The sequence below is a fragment of the Ammospiza nelsoni genome, chromosome 27 (assembly GCF_027579445.1).
Source record: "Ammospiza nelsoni isolate bAmmNel1 chromosome 27, bAmmNel1.pri, whole genome shotgun sequence".
Lineage (NCBI taxonomy): Eukaryota > Metazoa > Chordata > Aves > Passeriformes > Passerellidae > Ammospiza > Ammospiza nelsoni.
In genome coordinates, this window is record NC_080659.1 from 1,085,838 (window position 1) to 1,107,002 (window position 21,165).

Consider the following 21,165-nt stretch of genomic DNA (forward strand, 5'->3'; position numbering starts at 1 on the left):
ATGGAGTCATAGAATGGATTGGGTTAGATAGGACCTTGAATTTCATCCCACCCCTCCATGGCAGGGACACCTCCCACTGTCCCAGGCTGCTCCCAGCCCTGCCCAGCCTGACCTGGGCACTGCCAGGGATCCAGGGGCAGCCCCAGCTGCTCTGGGCACCCTGTGCCAGGGCCTCCTACCCTGCCAGGGAAAATTCCTGCCCAAGATCCCATCTAGACCTACTGTCTCTCAGTTTGAAGGCATTCCTCCATGTCCAATCCCTCCAAGCCCTTGTAAAAAGTATCTCTCCATCTTTCTTGTGGGCCCCCTTCAGGCACTGGAAGGAAATGTGACATCTTTCCTTGATTTGGACTTTACTATTCCCCTCAATGTTTCTTTTGATCTGACTACAACAGGGAAGGAGAGGATGCTATTTCTTCAGATTTGACTCATTTCTCCTGGCACATGCACATCCAATTTGGTTTGAGGACAAACCTGGTTAAAAATACATGCGTAATTGATAGTAAGTGGATGCAAACTTTCTAATCACTTATAGAAAAATATATATAATATATAGAATTTATATATTTATATAGAAAGGAGGAAAACATTTCCCTTTTTCCCCAAAGAAAAAGGAAAACCATCTTATGAAAAATGCATTCTTCTCCTCCACTGTGCACTGCCTGATTTCAGCTTTTCATAGTAAAACCCCCAGCATAAAAATCTTCCTAAAAATCAAAAACCTGACATACTGAAGAACTGCAACCAAAAGAAGTGGACGTATGGCTTCACTAGCACTGAAAAGAACATCCAGGTTTTTACTAGAGTTCAGTTTGACAATAATCAACAGTATTTTCTTTCTGGTGTAGCTCCTGGGCCTCTCGAAACTGCAGTTTTGACACCACTTCCAGGCTGCTCTCCACTCCTTCTTCTAGCTCTTCTTCCAGACAATACCTGGACAAAAACTGCTGGCACATCTCCACTAAATGGAGATACAGAGGGTTTATAGAGCCTTCAAATCCTGTTTTAAGAGCCTGACAAGCAGGATGCAGCAGTTTTCTAATTGCCTGCCAAATCTCGAGTGTCTGCAGCTCTCAGGGCCTGTCCCCACCGAGGCTGTTTAGAGGTGGGAACATTTGCTACCAACCCTGTTCCTCTGGCAGGGCTGTGGATCCCTTGGGACAGCTTCCTTTGCCTTTAGTGCTCCAGCAAAAGCACCTGGACCATGGGGGTTGGTGATGGCTCCTGGTGACAGAGCTGGCTGAAGCTCACATCCACACCTGCCACAAAAAGCTCTGCAGACTGCTCAGTACACATGCTACAGCTCCTCCGGGTGACACAGCCCTGTGCCATGGGACAGGGTGGCTCTGCTGAACCCCCAGGCCTTGGGAACCATTTATTCAGGATGTCACCAAACTTCCTACAGACTGTGTGAACCCAGGTTTCTCCATAAGAGTTTGCATTTTTTAGAGAAAAAATGTGTTTGTGTAGAAGCAAACTGTATATGGCCTTAGCCTGCGATGAATTCAACATCCTGTGACCACGGAGCATGGTGACACCACACCAAAACAATTTGTGCACTTCAGCACTGGACACCAGCCTGGAGAGCCAGATAACCAGTGAGGTGTCTGAATTGCAAAGAACTTTACAGGCATCGAACATACCAACCTCAAAATGTTGGTAAACTTTCTCAGCTGTTAAAAATCTGAGCTCCAGTTGGGAAAAGCATTAGGAATACCTAGGAGAACTCCAGGGGAAAATTACACTTCCTCCTTGGCCCAGCTCTTCAAAACCCATTTCTTCAGTAGGTTTTCCCACTGTGCAGACAGAAGGCATGCTGAGGAATGCTGCCTTCACAGCCAGCTTTGCAGCTACACATTCCCACATTCTCCCTCCAGAACTGTCTATATCTGGCAGCAACACAAAACCACAACTGGTAGAGAACAGCAGCTGAACTCTGTAGGAGAATATAAAATAGATGTCCAATTTGCTTAGGGGGGATATATAGATTCAGTGTGCTAAGGAAGCAAATAGCCAGTACCTAATTGACTCTCATGTGCAAAACACAGATAGGCAGGATCACCCTCATGGAATAGTTCTTCATCTTTGCTGCAGTCTTTACACATTGCAGAAAATACAGAGCAAAAAATACAAAAAACCAAAAATACAGAACAGGGTACTACATGAAGCAACACATATATCTTTTGCAATTTATACAGGTCAAATTCTCAAGTCAAGGCTGCTGGAAAGCTGAAGACAATGGTGTGTCTAAAAGGCCCTTTGAGCACCCACAGAAAAGTGTAAGTGGGCCCATTCTTTCTCAGTTCTTTACACTTCACACAGCACCTATCCTGCACTCACACTGCACCTATCCTGCAGTGTAGCTTTTGAACATGCAGAACCAAGCTCTTCAGCTCTGAACACAGGTCTGACAGAGAAGACACCCCCTCACACAGAGCTCAGCAAGAGCAGAGATAACAAACAGCACTGGGAAACACTGGACAGATCAACATAAGGACTTCACAAACAACCAACAAAATAGTAAATGCTGAAAGAACAGCTTTAGGTTGGTTGTAGAAAGGTACATGTAAGGATGAAATCAAAACCAGAGGAGTACCACAGCTACACCATTGGGTAAGGGAGGACAAGCCATCAGCACTTCCTGAGCCCATAGTGCACCAAGAGGAGACTGGAAAGGGGGAATTCACTGAGGTCCTTTGAGGTGACACAGCCAGAAGGTCTTGAAGCAGCTGGACTCTGCTGCCCAGTGGCCTCATCCACTGTATTTACTTTATTGAATCTTGCCTTTCCTGGTGTTGATTGCTTTTTTGGTTTTTGTGAACATAGTGGTTTCATCTGAATCCTCAGCATTGCAAAGGTCTCTGCTGTTGGGCTGGCTGGGCTGCTCCCAGGAGAGCAGGAATTGCTGCATCTGCAGTGCCTGCAGCAGAGCAGCACAGCAGGGCTCCCCCCCGAGCCACAGAACACCACTCACTGAGCCCTGCAGGGCCAGGCTTGTGCTTGGTTTCGCTTTTGAAGCAGAACTGCTTGAGAAGAAGCAGGACACCCAGCTAAGGAGGTTACTGCTCGTCTCACAGGTAAAATGGCTAAGCAGGTTTACCCAGGCAATGGTAACTGTTGCTTACATCTTCAAAGAGTTACTCTCTTGCTTCACTTACAGACTCCATTCCCAAGAAAAACATTAATATATAGGTACACAAATATTCATATAAATTTACATGAGTGACTATAGCAGATAAGGGTGGAGACGAAACAGAGAGAAACAGCTTACACATCTTGGAAAGAACTGGCTGCAGAGGCCTTTGAGTGCTCAATTACAGCAGGCGTGGGCCATTGTCTGCAGGTGGATTACACAGGTTTGTGGGTGAACCATGCCAAAGGTACAAACATCCCTGCAGTGGCTCTGGGCCAAGCCATTTAGGTCAGCCAAGTCTTATTAGTTTAATTGCAGCCCCACGTGAATGGCCCGGCTGCCGGAGCAGCCCAGGGATTCCTGCAGAGCCTTCCTGGTAGGGCCAGTTTTCCCAGGATGCAAATATCCCCTGCAGCACAGCACTGCCACGGGGAAACCACCACTCAGTGGGGAGCACACCACCACAAGGATGCAGTTACGCTGCTTCTCGAGTCAAGCTGCTTTATTTTTCCATGGGGTTGAGGCTAAAGTAAACCAAAAAAGCCTCCTCAATCTTGATATGCTGGAGACCAAAATGGAGAGGCTTGTCCTATCTTCCCGAGAAACTGGGGTTGAGAAACAAAGTCCTCTGTATAGTTCTAAAGGTTCCTGTTATTTCAAACTGGAATTTGGAGCCATTGCGTTCCTGCGCTACTCTGGTCCATATTGCCTAAATTTGAGTTTCCATTGCCTATTATGCATTTGAACCTTTAACTCATTTTGCTAAGAAATCAATTAGCCAAGAACTCCATGAGTAAATTCTCTCCCGATAGCTTTTCTAGGCAGTTTCTTGTTTGATACTTCCCATAATCCTGATGTCTTCAACTAAAACTACTTGTTAGAGCAACCCAAGAGAAGATACTAGTTTAGACATGAAAATTACCATGTCTCTTTTAGGCGGAAATAAATAATTTTATCAAATAAAGCTCTGACTAACATAGCGCAGGCTATCTTTTGAACACCCAAATTATATTTAATATCTTAATCTCCATCTCCAAGGATTTTTCTTGTTTTAAACTTTCACACTAATGATCACAATACTGGTTTTATAGTATTATAGTTCTAGGATAATTTTTGCTTCTTTTTTTCTTTTTTTCTGGTAAAATCTTTTATACATTTCTTCTAATATATATCAAGACTTGGTAAAATTTATAGATAAAAAATCACTAAAGACTTTGTAAAATTTATGGATAAAAAATCTTTGGTCCAAAAATTTTAGTTACATGTAGCATTACTTTCAGCACACTGAGATGGAGATTAGTTAGTTAGAGTCACCTGCCTGAAGGGAATGCATTAAGCTTTTCAAATTTCACTTTAGTTTTGATATGTTCATTTCCATTTCCTCATCTCTGTTAGCCATCCTGGAGTCATATCTGCTTTCAGATATGGCCTTACTCAAAACAACACTTCCCCTGCCCGAGATCCCTTTTTTAAACTATGTTTCTCTTGGTTCTTCACCATTTAAAGGCTTTTCTTATAATGTAAATTTAACTATGGATGGACAGTGTCCAAAGGACTCAACTGAAATTTATCAATTAAGAAAAATGCCTAAGAAGGTCCTCCCATGGTAATGAAAAGATATTTAAACCTTTCCATATAGTTCCAGTCCATGAACTACTTATTGGCCTTAGCTCTCCAAGCATGTTTCCTCACCCTGTCAAAGTAACATTCCTATGGAACCCAGCACCCTCTACACCTCCATTTCTTTGAGCTTCTTTTGCAGATTTTTACAAGCCTGCTTGCTCTGGCCATAACTGATGCAGAATCTCCAACCACATGTACAGGTTTTGTCATTAATCTCTTTTTACCTGCAGATAATTCTGCTTTATTTCTCTAGTTCCTCAGCCTTCTTATCTCTTTCTCTTGTGACTCTACACACCCTTTTCCCTAGAACTACAGCTTCTGTAGTTGTTTGTTTTTGAATCAAATAAGATGTTTCAACTGTGACCAGAAGCAAGAGAAATGAAACCACAACCTCCTCACCTTTGTAATCACCAACACTATGTTCTCCAGGCTCACCCTCCTCACCCAGACTCTGTTCTCCATATCCTCTTTTTTGGAAAATAATTGAAAATATAAAATTATTTGTGCAGTCTTGTTTCTCCACCAATGTCCAGTTACCCTCAACTTCCTAGCTTTTGGATGTTCTCCTCAGTTAGATCTACCAGCTGACATTTCCTACCAAATTATTTCATGTCCGCTGTTTACACAAGAATAAATTCATTTTCCAAGTCACATGCTGCTCTGTTCAAAGGCCAAAATTTCCATCTCTTGGGAGAGCTCTGTTGCAAAAAAAAAACCCTAAAATGCCCAATTAAACATTTGAAACTGCAAATAAAAGTTCCACAATAGACAAACTTGCTTACTTAGATCTGCAGAGAACATCTTCCTCACCCAGCATAAATTACATACTAAGCTCACATACCTCGTGCTCCACTCACCAGCTCCGTCCCTGCTGGGCTCTGTGCTGTGAGTGCTGGCTCTGAGCAGCCTGCAGGTATCACCCACAGCAAGCAGGGCTCAGCTGATGTCACTCAGCACGTCAGAATGCAAATCAGACAGCTCTCCTCATTCAGCCATCCCTCGCTGAGGGGAACGAGTACAACTTCCTGCTTTTGCACAGTGAAAAACAAGCATTAATTTATTCAGCTAAAACAAGGCCAGAAAAGGCCCCAGATACCTCCGGCTTCACCATGTCTTTGGTCAGAAGGCGGTCAGAGCAGTGTGTCCGAATTTTTCTTAGCCTCTCTCTCGCTACCAATGTACTTTCAGAAGCTGCTCTGGGTGCTCTTCACACCCCTCACTCCAGCTGAGCTTTCTTCCCTGCATCCTTCTTTCCCCAGGCAACATTTCTATATTGCCCTTGGCCATTCATACCTCTCCCACCCTCCTGATGCTTTCTGCTTGTGTTTGAGCTCAAACAACAGCTCCATGCCCGTGCTCCTTTGCTCCTACCATGTTTGTTTGTCCTCTTGCACGTTGCAATGGACTCTGTGCGCTTGGACCTGGCTGCCCTGGAAGATCAGCACCTTTACCTGCCAGGAGGGTCTCCCATGAGCTCCTGCCAAGCAGATCCCTGAAGCAGCACAAATCTCCTCTCCTGAAACTTAAGAAAAACCCAAGAAGGTAGATTCAAATTTTGAAATACCACAGCTGTTTCTACCATATCTTTCCTCCAAGAACCTGGAGATATTTCCCTACTAATGCTGCAAAAAACCTAGGCTGAACTGCAGCACTCATCAAACTAGACTGAAAAACAAAGTGCTGTATTGAATTATCAGGGTAAAAGCAAGAGACAAAAGCTGAAGACTTTTGCTGTTTGGCCAGCACCTAGTTCACGGCTGAATTATTAAATGCAGCAACATTCCTATTACATGCTAACATGAAGTAACACGCCTTCCAAGGACAGAGTGAGGTAACAAAAACCTTGTTGCCCTGACACTTGGGAACAATGTTCTGCTACTGAACATTAACTGTACAAACAAACAAAAACAAAACAAACAAAAATCAGCGAAAAACCACAGGAGGCTGCATGCTGGCTGTTGGTCTGTGCAGGAAGCTACAAACCATATCATGGCTCAGTGAGAACATCAGACACCACTGGTGTCACAGCACCAGCTACAACATCTCCACAAAACACACAGTCCCTATGTGGGCTTCTCAAGAGTGCAAATGTAAAATACAAGAAGGAGGTTCCTATAAACCCCAAATGAGCTACTTATCAATTTCTTTGCATTTTTTCCTTCACTCCTTCTCCTGACATCTACTATTTCCTCCAGTCTCACTGCAAAAACAGCCGTCACTGTCTGACATCGCTTGATAGAAGTGAGGAAGAAAATCAAGTTATTGGCCTCAGGCCACAGTGAGCTAAGAAGTCAGGTTGGACGATCAGTCAAAGAATCAAGAGGGAGATTACTTCTCCTAGAACTGCTCACCTGTTCTTTATCTAAATTTATCAGTACCAAAGAAAGAGTCAGGCAACCTTAATGAGATCATGTCCTTCAATCTGAATTAAGAGACAGTAAAAACTGTCAAAAATCCTTTAAACAGAAATGCTATTTATCCACAAAGATTGTACCAACAAGCAGTTCATGCACCAATAGAAGCCTTTTGGCAGATTTTGGAAGAGAAAGGCACAAAAAGGAATCAAACTGTGAGAATACACACTGAATAAGGCTCAAGACTTTGAGTCTGGGCAGCAATAACTTTGTGAGAAACTCTTTCAAAGGCAAGTTCTGGCCTTACAACCCAGTTTATGTGCATAGATGTTCAGATGCTGGAGAAGCAAAAAATACTTGTCCAGATAATTCATGACAATACACACTCCTGACACTGTTTCTACTAACAGCTGCAATCACTCAACTGATTATTACTCAACAAACATACTGATTATTACTGATTATTACTCAACAAACATATACCAAGCCTTAAAAAGTTTAATTTTAACTTAAAAATTGAGAATAACAAAAAGCAGGTAGTAGGTTCAAGTTTCCAAGCCATACTTGAATCACATTAAAATACCAACACAGCACTCAATAAAGCCTCTTATGAGCTCATGTGACAGTGCAATGCTTCTCCAATGCATTACCTGGCTCTCCAGCCCTTTTGAAGCATAAACATTCCTAAATAATTGTACTGGTGTGATGGCCCTCTCCTCACCTCTAAGAATCCCCCTTGGCAAGCCCCTCAGGTCCCTTCCAGGACAGCTCCTCCTTTCCTGTCCTTTTGTCTTCAGCCACACCCCAGGTCCCACAGTCTGTCAGCCCTCAGAAACTCTTCATCCATTATTTCACCTGCAATTCCCACTTCCCTGCAGCCCAAAGTGTCACCATTGCTCCTAATACATACAGTCAAGCCCTACAGTGAATCAAGCACTCTTGTCTCTCTTTCTCCTCCAGCCAGGCCATTTCCCCACTCAAGTTTTCTAATTCCTCACCCCAGCACCTCTGAGCATCCCCCTGAGCGCTGAACTCCTGAACAGCCAATGCTGGGTCAAAACAAGAGAACCTGCTGTGTCAAACAAGGAGGCCTCAGGGACCGATCTGGGCAACCTCTGCCACAGACCTCGCAAAGATCAAACAGCAAAGAGGAATTGGATCATCTTTAATGCCAACATAGATTAGAAAAGTGCTTACCTATCACTTGGGATTAATCTGTTGCATGAAGTTGAGGGAGGCATCCTGTATTGCAATGCAGTACACCTACACACACAGTAAATGACTTTTCACACAACCCTCGTTCTCCTCCCTCACGCAGGAAACACACAGGCTTTAATTACTTTCTATGAGCTGTCTTTAAATTTCAGTATCAACAGTTCCATCAGTTTCCCAGGTATTTGTTCTTGCAAACTCCCCAGCCTGTTCCAAAGCTTAGGGAAAAAAATTAATTACGCTAAAATTAAGATTCTTTTAAATTATACTCCTACCTGGAAAACTAGTACATGCTTTCATGATTTTTCATTTCAAAACACAAAACGTAAAACCTTATCTGAGAACATCTACATTCCCAACATTACTGCAAAAGCAAAATATGTCAAAAACATTGAGATAGCAACTGATAGAAAGATTTGCCTTTCTCCAAGATTAAAACCATTGAGAATCACTTTTCACAAGCATTACTGCTTAATGAGTAATGCAATCTATCACATGATGATATTCATTGAAAAACAAATGTGAATATGAATTATTCTTCATTAGCACAGATAACTTAAAAGCTCTGTGATAGAAGCAGCCTATAAAGCACAATGTAAAACTCCAGTTGTTTCCGTAGGAATTGGGCTCTTTTCTTTGCTGGAAGGTGCCTGACACGAAGAGAACCTGCCTCCAATGGAGCTTTATCTATTACATAAACAAATCACTGTAGGACGGTGTATTCATTGTCAAGATTTGATGGCTGCCACAACTGTGCTATTTATCCAGAAATTCAGCACAACTGTGCTATTTATCCAGTAATCCAGCATTATGGGATGGTATAACCACACATGCAGTGGGATCCTTTCAATGAGTGATCCCGCTGGACACAGACAGGGCTCATTGGGATTGCTCAGCCCTGGGGGTCCTCTTGGTCTTCTGAGGACACAGTCCCTCCTCAAGCTGGCCTGCTCCTCCTGCTCTGCTGAGGAGCCCTGTGCTTGCTGAAGGACCTGAGGGAGAACTCGGACACCCCATTTATTCCTCCAATTCCTCTGCAGAACAGACACTGATTCACCTCACCACAGCTGGCTGCCCTGCCCGAGCCGGCACCGTGGTGGCTGCAGAGGGTGAAGAGCCCGGCCCCGAGCACAGGGTGCCAGCCCCGGGCAGCTGCATCCATCCCTCATCCCACCAGATGCATCTCCTGCTGCATCCATCCCCCATCCCACCAGCTGCATCTCCTGCTGCATCCATCCCTCATCCCACCAGCTGCACCTCCTGCTGCATGCATCCCCCAGCACATCACCAACACCTCCTGCTGCATGCATCCCTCATCCCACCAGCTGCATCTCCTGCTGCATCCATCCCCCAGCACATCACCAACACCTCCTGCTGCATCCATCCCCCATCCCACCAGCTGCATCTCCTGCTGCATCCATCCCCCATCCCACCAGCTGCACCTCCTGCTGCATCCATCCCCCATCCCACCAGCTGCATCTCCTGCTGCATCCATCCCCCATCCCACCAGCTGCATCTCCTGCTGCATCCATCTCCCATCCCACCAGCAGCTCCTCCTGCTCCCAGGCACAGCCCTGACTCACGCTGCCTGAGCTAAGGGTTTATTTTTAAAATGCTGATACCGAGGGTCACTTTCTCCTTGCTTCAGTTCACCACAAGTAACTTTACAAAAAAAGTCATACGGAAGTGATTATTTGGGGAATTCTGCTTTCATGCTTTTAATTCAATATCCTCACTAAACAGAAGAATTCCTCTGATCTTTTCTTTGAAAACATTAAACACAAACTCTGACAATTCATCTTTCAAACCCTGCAGAAGGATCTTTCAAATATGTATGAAGACAGACAGATGAACAACAGGGAAGCTGTTGTCCCAAAAGCTCTTATAGTACCTCAGGGATAAAAATAACACTGCTCATTGCAAACAAAATAATGTGAACACAGCCTGTAGTTTACCTCTTTCACAATTTATTTTTCCTTATCTGTTTTGAATCAAAGCCTTGGCATTTGTTGGGTTGGAAGGCATATGCCATAACCTGTGACTACCAGTGCAGCAACCTCAGAAAGAAAAGTATTTTAAGAATTTCTTTATTTTTGGAACATACTTTTAAAACAAAGACACTAGCTCTGATCAAAACCAGTTTCGGTAAAAGGTGAATCAGTCTCAAAGTTTATGGAGTTACTGCAGTCCTCTTTGAACATATTTCCTATTTTTCCAAATAAAACTCCTGGATTAAATTAAAACTACTGCATATTGGAAAAGGAGTGGGGACCATGCACTGGGTTCTTGACATTGCTGTTCAATTCTGGACAAACCTGCTGAGGCATACACTATAAAAACAACCCCCAACAGAACAGCCTTAAGTGGACTTTCAAAACTGGGAAAATGATGACTTTTTTTTTCTTTTTACTTAAGAAGAACCAGCTATAGAATGCCAGTAGAATTATATATGAAACCTTCGATAGAGATGCACTAAAGGTGAATACATGCATATAGCAGAGACCCACAATAAAATGCAAACCTTTGTTTGAATGAGGAGGGTGGCTAAGGACACAGAAGAGACTTGCAGACACTCAGTTAAGGTGAGAAGCGCCCCACAGCCAGGTCAGTGTGTGGGAGCTGTGGTCACACCAAAGCAGGCCCAGGGACAGGAGCTGTGGTGGCCAGGGTGCATCCAGTGCAGAACAACACTTGGCATCCCCAGCCCTCCGTGGCAGCCTCGCAGGCCCAGCCTGGGCTGGCAGCAGCTCCTGGGACTCCTCCAGAGCCAGAACCTGCACTGGGCATTCCAGGGCTGTCCACGCTCCTGGCAGAGGCTCCCCTACAGCTCCTCTCAGGTGCACTCCAGCTCTAGGGACTCCCTGAGCTCCAGCTTTTACCAGAACCTGCAGTGTGTGGCATTGCAAGGAAACAGTGCTGGAAACGTGCAAACTCTACACCGGCAACAGATGCCACTCAAGTGTTCAATATCTCAATGTTAGCTGCAACGAGGATAATTAATTTTACTAGTAAGAAATAATTACAAGATTTCGGCTTCCTCAAGAGCAACCTATTTTTAAGTAAGCCTTTTAACTTCTCCTTTTCCTTTATATAAAAGCGTGGCTTTTCTCCCACAGGAAGAAACCTGGAACAGACGTTAGAAATACAAGCAGGATATAAAACACAGAGCACAATCAACAATTCTGACTCCAGTAATCTAATGGCACTTTTGTTCTTATCAGCAGGCTCTAAATTCACAGCTAAAGTGGAATCAGATCAAAACTGCGTGCCCCTCAGTTCAGCTGCACCCCCACTGGATTTTAGTGTGGACTTGTTATGTCATAGTAATGTCTGGATATATCCAATGAGCCTAAATGTATTAAACAAATGATATTTTTCAGAAAATGCTGTGATATAATGACTCAGCATTTCAAAGAACAAGTACATGTTACTTACACCCTACAGTAGAGGAAATCAAGATGGACTATTTGTTCTGACTTGTGCATGTCAGCTCTTTCATGTTCTACAATCTCCTTTCTTCTAAGTTTGTTTTCACCTGAACAAAGCCTGAGACTGGAGGACCACAGTGGGAAAAGAAACAGATGTGCTTCCTTTAAGATTGTATCAGTGGGTGGAGAGATCCACTTCAGTCCTTAAAATGAAACTGCTGCTCTTTCCAGCACGAAGATGCCCCTGCTGAGAGAGGCTCCTCACAACTGAGAGCCAGTGTAAACCCACAGAGCCATCAAAGCCTGGGCCTGGCCAGCCCTCCCACATCACTGCACCACCCACCATGCCCAGCACAGCATTTGTGAGGCTTCACAGAGAACCAGCTTGAGGAAAAGATTTGGGTTTAAACCAAACTTTTTCAGTTTTTATCACTTGGGGGTGATTTTACCCCGTGCCAGTTCCTCAGTGCAATTCACCTCCTGGCTTCAAAATCATTTGTGCAGCTCAATGCAAGGTGTAAGGGGAAATGGGAAGTGGCCTGGACCTGGCAAAGGTGGCACCTCTGTCTGCAGGAATGCAGCTCAAGCCAATGAAACTGCACCTCTGCTGAGCTCCAAATACCCATCTGCTACATCACACCTGGAAATATCACCATTCATATCATCGAGTCCTTACTGACCTTTGCTAAAGGAACCTAAAAAACCAAAAAAACCAAACCAAACAAAAACCAACAACAACAACAAAAAGAAAAAGACAAACTAAAAATAAAAAAAAAAAACCAAACAAACAAAAAACCCAAAACACACACACACACAAAGACCCACCAGAAAATTAAGCCTAAATATGTGACAGATGCACCCCCAAGCAATTTCTGGGTGCACATACACAACTGAGGGACCCTCTGGATCATATCACACCTAACACCATGCCTGTATTTTTCTCCTATTTCTCTCAGGAGTGAGTAACAAGCTTAAAGAATGATCCCCTACTCATCTTAGACCTGAAAAAGTAGTGTACAATAATATTCTACCTGCATTTTACCCTCTTGCAGAGAAATTTACTATGAATTAGGATCCAAAGATTCGCTGAGGGATCTTTCATTTACAACCACTGCTTCCAAAGTCTGGACAAGTCATCCTGACCGTGGCAGGTGAGAACCCAGCTGCTGCAGCTCAGCTGTGATGTGCCTCCATCTGCTACAGGCACTGCTCACAAACCCAGCTCGTGTACCAGTGCTGTGCACAGTGCTCTCCAAAAAGAGAAGTCCCATGGACTTGTACCTTGGAACTGCCTTGGAAGAAAAGGAGACCAGGCTCAGGTGTGTGTTGGGAGAGTAGCTAAGAATTAGAAAAGTATAATTACAGAATATTCATGAGCTTATTACTTGCTGTATAAGTGTCTGATGCTCTCTTCAATAAACGGAGCTTGCTGATCTCATATTGAGTGTCCGAGTTTTCCCTGCACCCAACAAATAACTCATCCCCAACAAATAGCTCATTCTGCAACAGGCATGCACCCAGATGGCTGGAGCCTTGTCATCTGTAGCTGTATTGACTAAACACTCCTTTACCACAATCACTTTTCACAAGCAGAATTAGCAGCTCTGCAGTTTGACTTGTGTATATTGAGCCCACATAAGCCACTTCCTAGAATAATGCTAAAATAAGTGATCTACAAAGACTTTCACTTCCTTCCCTGCCCTGCAAAGTATTGTTCTCTGCCATAAACATGTCAGAAAAGAAAAATTTGGATAACTCTATGAGCCTGAAAGCAACTTCCCCCAAAGAGCTCTGCAGGGAAGAGTCTAGGGTTTTATAAAAGCTAGAGCTAAAACAGAAAATACAATTTAGAAAAACAGTATCAATTTTCTTGTTATGTATCTCAAAGAACAGAAAGCAATTGGACTTTCCTGAGCCTTCTTGGGCTCATGAATATGATCAAGGATTCTCATTACCTGCCTGTTAGAGAAAATAAAAATTGCAGGAATGCCTGAATTAGTTATTTTTGTGTTTATTGGACACTGCCAGGTTTATAAAAGATTGGATGTTGTCAAGATATTGACTTTCCAGAGCTCATGCTGTCCTTCAGATCAGACATCATTTAAGTTCTGCATTCAAAAGGACATCAGAAACTGTAAGTGGTGTTTAAAAACCCACTGGAAATGCGCTCCATCAATCTGGTGACCTCAGGAAGTGAAGGAAAAAGCTCCATCACGAGGAGAAGCTTTAAAAAGAAGCCTTCTTTAACTCTATTTCAACAGAAAGGCAGATGCCAGGAAACTGAACTTGGAAGCCTGTGAGGATGCCTGCACGAGTACACAACCGTGAGCCTTTGGAGTTCAGGCAGGTTGGGAAGCAAGAGCAGAGAGCTGAGATATCCTCAAACACCACTTGTGTCTCATTTGGCAATTCAGGGGCTTCCCAGACACTGTCCAACAACATGGGGAAAGGACACCAACTCAGACGAGATTTTCATTTTGATTAAAGCTGAAATCCTTCAGCCCAACATGAAAGGTTGGCAGCATGAATCTGATCTTTGCCACATGTGAACAGAGGAGCCAAGTCTCTTGTAGTTACTGGTGTGACAGCAAAACAAAGCCGTTTCTGTGGATTTTGGTAGACTATAACAAAAGAAAAGGACAATAATAATTTTTCATTGTAGGTGTTTACCCTCCTTCCTGTCTGGAAGCAGTTGTCAAGCTGTGAAGTCTCTACTCTGCTTTATCTCCTTAATATAACTCTGACATTAGATGGGGATTAGATTAAGAAAATTAATATTATATGCAAATTTCAACAGATTTTAACAGCTAATGAGCCTCAGCAGCTTTGATTCTCAGTAAAAAGCTCTTTTGGCTGCATTTTTCCATTTTGGCAGCTTCTTTGCTGCTCTGAACATAGGCATCTCACAGTCTTATCTGTCAGTGTATAACTCCCAGGTAAAAAAAAAGTTTTATCCTTTTTTTTTTTTTCTTTTAAACAGAAATACAGAAAAAATTCCTCTGCATTTTCAAACCTCATGGCTATCTTGACAAACCTGAGCTTGTAGATTCATCAGTCAGCAGCCGAGTCACACACCTCACCCCAGTTCTCACTGTTGGCTGAAGGAGAGGTAGATTCCTTCTGAGGACAAACTTCACCACGTGCGTCCTCTCACACACATCTTCCATCTGACTTTGGCAAAACTTATCTCACAAAACTCCATATTACATTTTCAAAAGAAGGAATTACCTTTAAATTATGATAAACTGATATCAATAAAGATGCATTTTCCAATCTGGTTAGCTAAAATTCAGCTGTCAGACTGCAAATTAACACCGGTCTGCTCCAGAAACACTCACCTCATACCCTGACACCTGACTTTACTCTTAACTCATTGCCATTACCTCCTAAAACCTACCAGCTGGTCAGGCTTTAAACGATTCCAGAAGTGGAATTTGCTGTCAAGTATCTGATTTGAAGTTTTTGGCAACTCCAGTCTAAAATTAGGGTTGGTTTGCTTGGTTGTTTTTTTTTTTTTTTCGTTATCCTACTTGAATTTTGCTCATTACACAAATCTTTCTAAAACCAATTCAAATCACAAACGAAATATCTCAGCCTCCTGCCCAGCTTTGCCGTCCTTTTCTCTGAGAACAGTTTTCATTGCTAGCAAGAAAATCTTCCTCAATTCAGGGGTAAAAGCGACGCTCCCGTGCTCGTCGCGGACTGAGCGCTCCGGGCCCCGCAGCCCCGCGGCTCCCCCGGCCCTCGCCCGTTCTCGCCCGCGTTCACCCGCTCACCTCCGGCCCGGGCCCCGCCAGCGGCCCCTGCGCGCCCGGGCCGAGCAGCCGGCGGCGGGCCCGGCACTGCCCCGCGGGGCCCGGCGCTGCCCCGCGACCGGCGCTGCCCCGCGACCGGCGCTGCCCCGCTCCGCTCCCGGTGCTGCCCCGCCCCGCTCCCGGTGCTGCCCCGCTCCGCTCCCGGTGCTGCCCGCTCTGCTCCGCTCCCGGCGCTGCCCCGCTCTCGGCACTGCCTCTCTCCGCTCCGCTCCGCTCCCGGCGCTGCCCGCTCCGCCCTCTCCGCTCTGCTCCGCTCCCGGCGCTGCCCCGCTCTGCTCTCGGCACTGCCTCTCTCCGCTCCGCTCCGCTCCGCTCCCGGCGCTGCCCGCTCTGCTCTGCTCCGCTCCCGGCTCAGGGCGGCCGAGCGGGGAGATCTCGGCGCAGGGGACCCGAGGCTCCTTCAGCGAAATTGCAGCCGCTCTTTACACGGAAAACAGGGGTTAAAGTAATGCATAGTATTTCAGTCGAAACAGCGAGAAAGTGCTCCTTCTGTGGACCACGGCTTTGGAATCAGTGCAGTACAGCTGGATAGATTTTAAGGCCGGAAAAAAAAAAAAAAAAAAAAACCCTTGAGATGATCTATTCTGTCCTGTGTTATGCAGGCCAAAAAAAATTCCACTCCGTCATTCTTGCTCTCGAGCCTTGGGAGCACAGATCCTGTTTGCTGTTCCTGTGCTATAATGCATTCTTGGAGCACTTAAGGCTGTTCCCTTGTCTCACTGAAATGCTGTCCATCAGCTTATTCTTGCCAGACTTTTCTAAAGCTCTAGTCAGCACGGTTATGATGAGCATGGTTATAAATACCTTTGCAGACAGAAATGTGAACAATTTTAAAACAAACACAGTGACTTGCTGATAGTTTTCTCGCTTACCCATTTGAGTTCACCTGCTCCATTCTCACTAGGCAATGCACAGTCCAGCTGCTGGCAAAGGGATGCCTTGTAAACAGTCTCGGTTACAGTAGCCAGGTTGCCACAGCATATCAGAGAACACAGTTGCACAAAGTACTGGGGGCCTGGTTTTACAATCCTGTCAGGAAACTCTGGCCATCTCAGAGCCCCAGGGGACACCTGTACACCTACAAGCAGGTGGTCATCCAGTACTTGTGTGGCATCACTGAAACCGTCTTAAAGCAGTGCTTGATCTGCGATCACCATATTTATAGAGCCAGTTTTTCTGGGGCTGATCTGAAGCCCACTGACGAAAACTCCCACTGACTTCCAAAGGATTGGGATTGGGCTTTCCATGAGCAAAAGTCTACTTGTTTCAGTGTGTGCAGTAGGTGGAACAAAACCATCTAAGACCCCTGGAGCAAAGGAAGGTGCTCAGGTGTTGTTTGCCTTTTCATTTCCCTTGCGTTCACTTTGACTCTTTTAGTTACAGAAGTGTGATCCAAGTCCTCCCACTCAGGAAGACCCGTCTATGTCCTCACCAGAGGGTCCCCAGCACGCAGAGCCACAGCAGCACAACAGCAAAGCGGCTCAGAGCAGAGCCCTGCTCAGAAGTGCTAACCCTGCACGCCTCAGCAGTCCATAATCATAAATCATGGTGAGTCTAGAATTACAAGTGCTGAATACTGCTATTCAATCCCTCTGCAGAGTGCTGCCTTCAAGCCATGAAAGATACCAGGTTTTTTGGGATCTGTACCTTGAGACATCCAAAGGAGACTGAAGGACAAAGATGGGCACCCAGTCTCTTCCCTATCAGGTTTGTTCAATACTTCATGAAACAATTAGGATATGAGGTACTTCAAAATCACTTATCATTTCAGAATATGGACTGCTGAACCCCTGCTGGGTTAGTATTTGTATGACAATATATTTATGAGTATACACAGGTTTATAAAAATGTAATAATTTATCCAGCAGATGCCCACTATGAACAGGATGATAATATGTTCAGAGGTCAAACAAGTCTTCTAGTTAGAGTCCACGAGAATGTTACCCTCTGAAACCCTGTTCAGTGAGTCCAAATGAAGCTCTGAGCAAGCCTGATGGCCATTTTGTCTGTGAGCTCTGGGATGTGATGCTGGGCACTGGAAAAGTAGAAGGGTGGCCTTTGCCAATGGGAACAGCACCCTCGAGTGGGAAAATGAAGTTCCTCCCAGTCAGCAGGACCTGAGGTAAGCACAATTAGTTCAGGCTGGAGAAGGCTCTAGGGAGACCTCAGAGCCCCTTTTACTCCCTTAAGGGGCTCCAAGGGAGCTTGGGGAGGACTTTGGGCAAGGAGGAAGGACAAGAGCGAGTGGAGGGACAGGACAAGGGGGCATGGCTTCCCACTTCCAGAGGGCAGGCTTAGATGGGATACTGGGAAAAAAATCTTCCCTGTGAGGATGGTGAGGCCTGGCAAACTTTACCCAGGAAAGCTGTGGCTGTCCCATCCCTGGAAGTGTCCAAGGCCAGGCTGGATGGGACTTGGAGCAACCTGGGATAGTGGAAGGTGTCCCTGCCCCATGGCAGAGGTGGGAATGAGATGGACTTAAAGGTCCTTTCCAATCCAAGCCATTCTGTAATTCTATGAAACTCCAAATGCAGTTGAGCACTGGTGCCCCCAGAGCTGGATGTGCTCAGGTCTGGCAATGGTGAGCGAATGCTTGTACCTGCTATGGCACTGATCTGGGCAGAGCTGCTGCCCATTGCAGCCTTACTGGTCTAGCTGCAACAACCGCACCTTGTGTGGATTCTTGCATTTAAGTCACTCTTGAGTTGTGACTCTCATAACACTTCATCCTACTGTCTTATTGCACCTCTCCATCCTAGTGAGGATCCCAAAGCCATTATAACTCAAGACCAGGATACAGCATTTTCATGGAATTGGTTCATCTACTCTTGAAATAGATCCTGTTTATGAAGAAAGGGGGAGGCTTGTCTTCAGGAGATACTGCAATTCCCCAGGTCTTGAGAGAAGATGCTGTGAGACAGTGTCTAACTGGAACTGCACAGGTTCCAGAACGTGCAGTTATTTACACCTGAAATTTGATAAGATGCTGTTGCTGACAGGACTATCCTTTTGAACATGCCCTTCTATTGTCACTTTATGGCTTTTTTGTCAGAGGAGGGTAAGGTGGGAGTTTTGAAAGAATTATCACTAGCAGACAAACTCAGAAACTGACTTTCCTGTAGATCATGATGAGGCATATGTTTATGGTCAGGCAATGAGGGTGTCAGGGGGTAGACACATCACTGATGCTTCTCAAGAGGAACCCAACCATAATTAACTGCACCAAACCTCCTCTCTAGAAATGCTCATGTTCTGAATCAGTGACATTACTCATGCCAACACTCCTAACACTAACAGTCTGAGGAGTCTTAAAGTCTTCAAGTTATCATCTAAGCCAGGTCATTAAAATAAATCCCCAGTGTCTTCACAGAAAGCAGGTATCTCTGTTCCAAGTCTGCTGTTGATTCCTTCTGTAGAGGCTGTGAATTCCAGCTCCACCTGGGTGCCTCCACATCTGCTTGCTCACAGTACCAGACCTGGCATCATTTTGGCACTGGCTGTGGCCAGTGGGGTGTTGGGTTTTACATGACTTAAGCAGAAGGAGTCTAGCAATTAAAAAACAATGTACAGCTGGAATGGAATGGAATGGAATGGAATGGAATGGAATGGAATGGAATGGAATGGAATGGAATGGAATGTATGAGCCAGTGGTGCAGAGCCTGGATCTGTGAATGCCATCGAAGCCTGCACACTACAGCAGCAAGAGCTTAGTCTCACTAACAGGACCCTTATAAATTACATACTCTCCTAGAGAGTGTGCTCAGAGTGCTCTGAACAGGTCTCTGCCATCTTAGTTACCCTGAAATGCAGAGTGGCTGGTGGGATTTAAAGAACATTCTTGATTAGGAAAATTTGAAAATCTTCTAGATCTCCTTCCATTTACCAATGGCTATTCCTGTAAAAGCAATGTCTTCTATGAATTTTCTGGAATAACAGCTCCTCTTTGAGGGCCAACACCCTCTCAAGACATTCCTTTTGATCATACTATTGCCTAGGAAGTTAACATGCAGCTTCCTGTTAACACCATTGTCTTGATATTTTGGTGTATGTACTTTCCTTTTTCCCACTTAGATAATCCTGAATTCTGTGCCATTTAGTTTCTTCATTTGTTCAAGCCTGATGCAGAAATTTTTGTTTGGGCTTAATTGGGTCCCCCTTATGTGTCTCTCAGCAGCTGTTTGCTACCTGAACTCTGCCCTAAATCCTGCAGTGACAGGTGATGCCCATTGACACAACTCCACTTACTCTCTTTCCCGCTGGCACCCCCACCCCACTGTCCTGGCACTGGTGTCTGCTCTTATGGTGTCATTTGGACTCTGAACCCTGATGTTTAGGGTCACAGAGGGCCCTCAGATTCTCTGTGCAGAGACAGCACGTCCCACACCCCACCCGCGTCGCTGCTCATGGCAGTTCACTCACCCGCTCCTGCTGCTGGCGGCTGCTGCACTGTCTTACTGCCACATTCTTCCTGCCATGTATCAGCCTGAATTGGTTGTCCTTGGATATCCTTACACCCGTGGGTGTGCAGAGAAGGTGGCTTATTGCCTGGTGCCAAAGTTCAGTATCTTGAGAGAAAGGTACAACTTTGTAAGTGAAGCAGAAAGAGGAGAGATGCAGACAGCACGGGCACTCTCAGATATCATGTGAGCCCTCCCCCAGCTCTGGGGGGAGGCACATGGGAGCAGCTTTGTTCCTATTTTAGGTACAGACCTAAGTATCCCAGAGCCATTTGTGCTCTCTGCGCAGCCTGGCAGGATTTGGGTTACAAGCCTCAAAGAGCTGCTATTGAGTGTGCTGCTCCAGGGGATTACAGGCAGGAAAGCTGTCCCACAACCTCTGTCCTTCTTGAAAGGCTTTCTAAAGTATCCGACCTGTGGCTAATATTAGACACTGCAACTTCAGCAAGCAATCCAGTGCCCTTTCTGTACTGCTTGGCTCTGCCCATACCTGCTGTGATTTCATCCTGTAACACCATTTTGAGGGTGAATGTCAGGACCACAGGACTCACGTCACTGGACACTTAAGGGTTCCTTGCTGATATTTTTGTTGAAGAGGGTGAAGTGTCCCAGGCAAGCCTGCTGGAGTGTCAGAACCTCCTCCCCTTTCCTTGCACAGGCAGTGCAGCAAAACTTGGGATGATACACTGAATAGCTGGTTTTATTAGAAACAAAACTGACTTAATTTCCATTCATTTAATTAAATTTCATTCACAGGTTCTCTGACACTCGTACAGAAGTACTGAGATGAATGTGTGCAAGTGGTGTTACTTGAGGTATAGAACATTGGCTGCTGAGTCCTCATCACGTCTCTCAGCTCTCCATGAGTTGGTGGCCATGTGCTGCATATTGCATACACCTTTCATACCCACCCTGAGGCTCTTGCTCCAGAGAGTGCCAGGGCTTCACCAAGCCTTGCAATGGCACAGGTGGGACCCTGCAGCCCTGCAGCTAGCCCTAGGAACTAAACAGACTCAAATATTTCAGTTGGAGGATATAATGCAGCTCTGAGGTTTTCGGGGTCTCACCAACTCTGGCTGCCGTGGGTGTCCCAGACAGGGAAGTCCAGTTAAGCACAACCTGTCTGGGCCTCTCAGGCAGGCT

General features: G+C 45.2%; 1 protein-coding gene across 2 annotated transcripts in view; it reads right to left on the reverse strand.

The window, feature by feature from the left end:
* Positions 1-20,109, reverse strand: part of LOC132084650 (ceramide synthase 4-like) — a 45,234-nt gene extending 25,125 nt beyond the window's left edge. The window contains exon 1 of one of the 2 annotated variants that reach the window (XM_059489861.1): positions 19,985-20,109. The gene's annotated coding sequence lies outside the window, so the exon portion shown is untranslated. Of the gene's footprint in view, positions 1-15,526; positions 15,614-19,984 lie in introns of those variants that run through there. The other variant, XM_059489862.1, reaches the window with a different exon arrangement.
* Between the last annotated feature and the right edge of the window lie 1,056 nt (positions 20,110-21,165).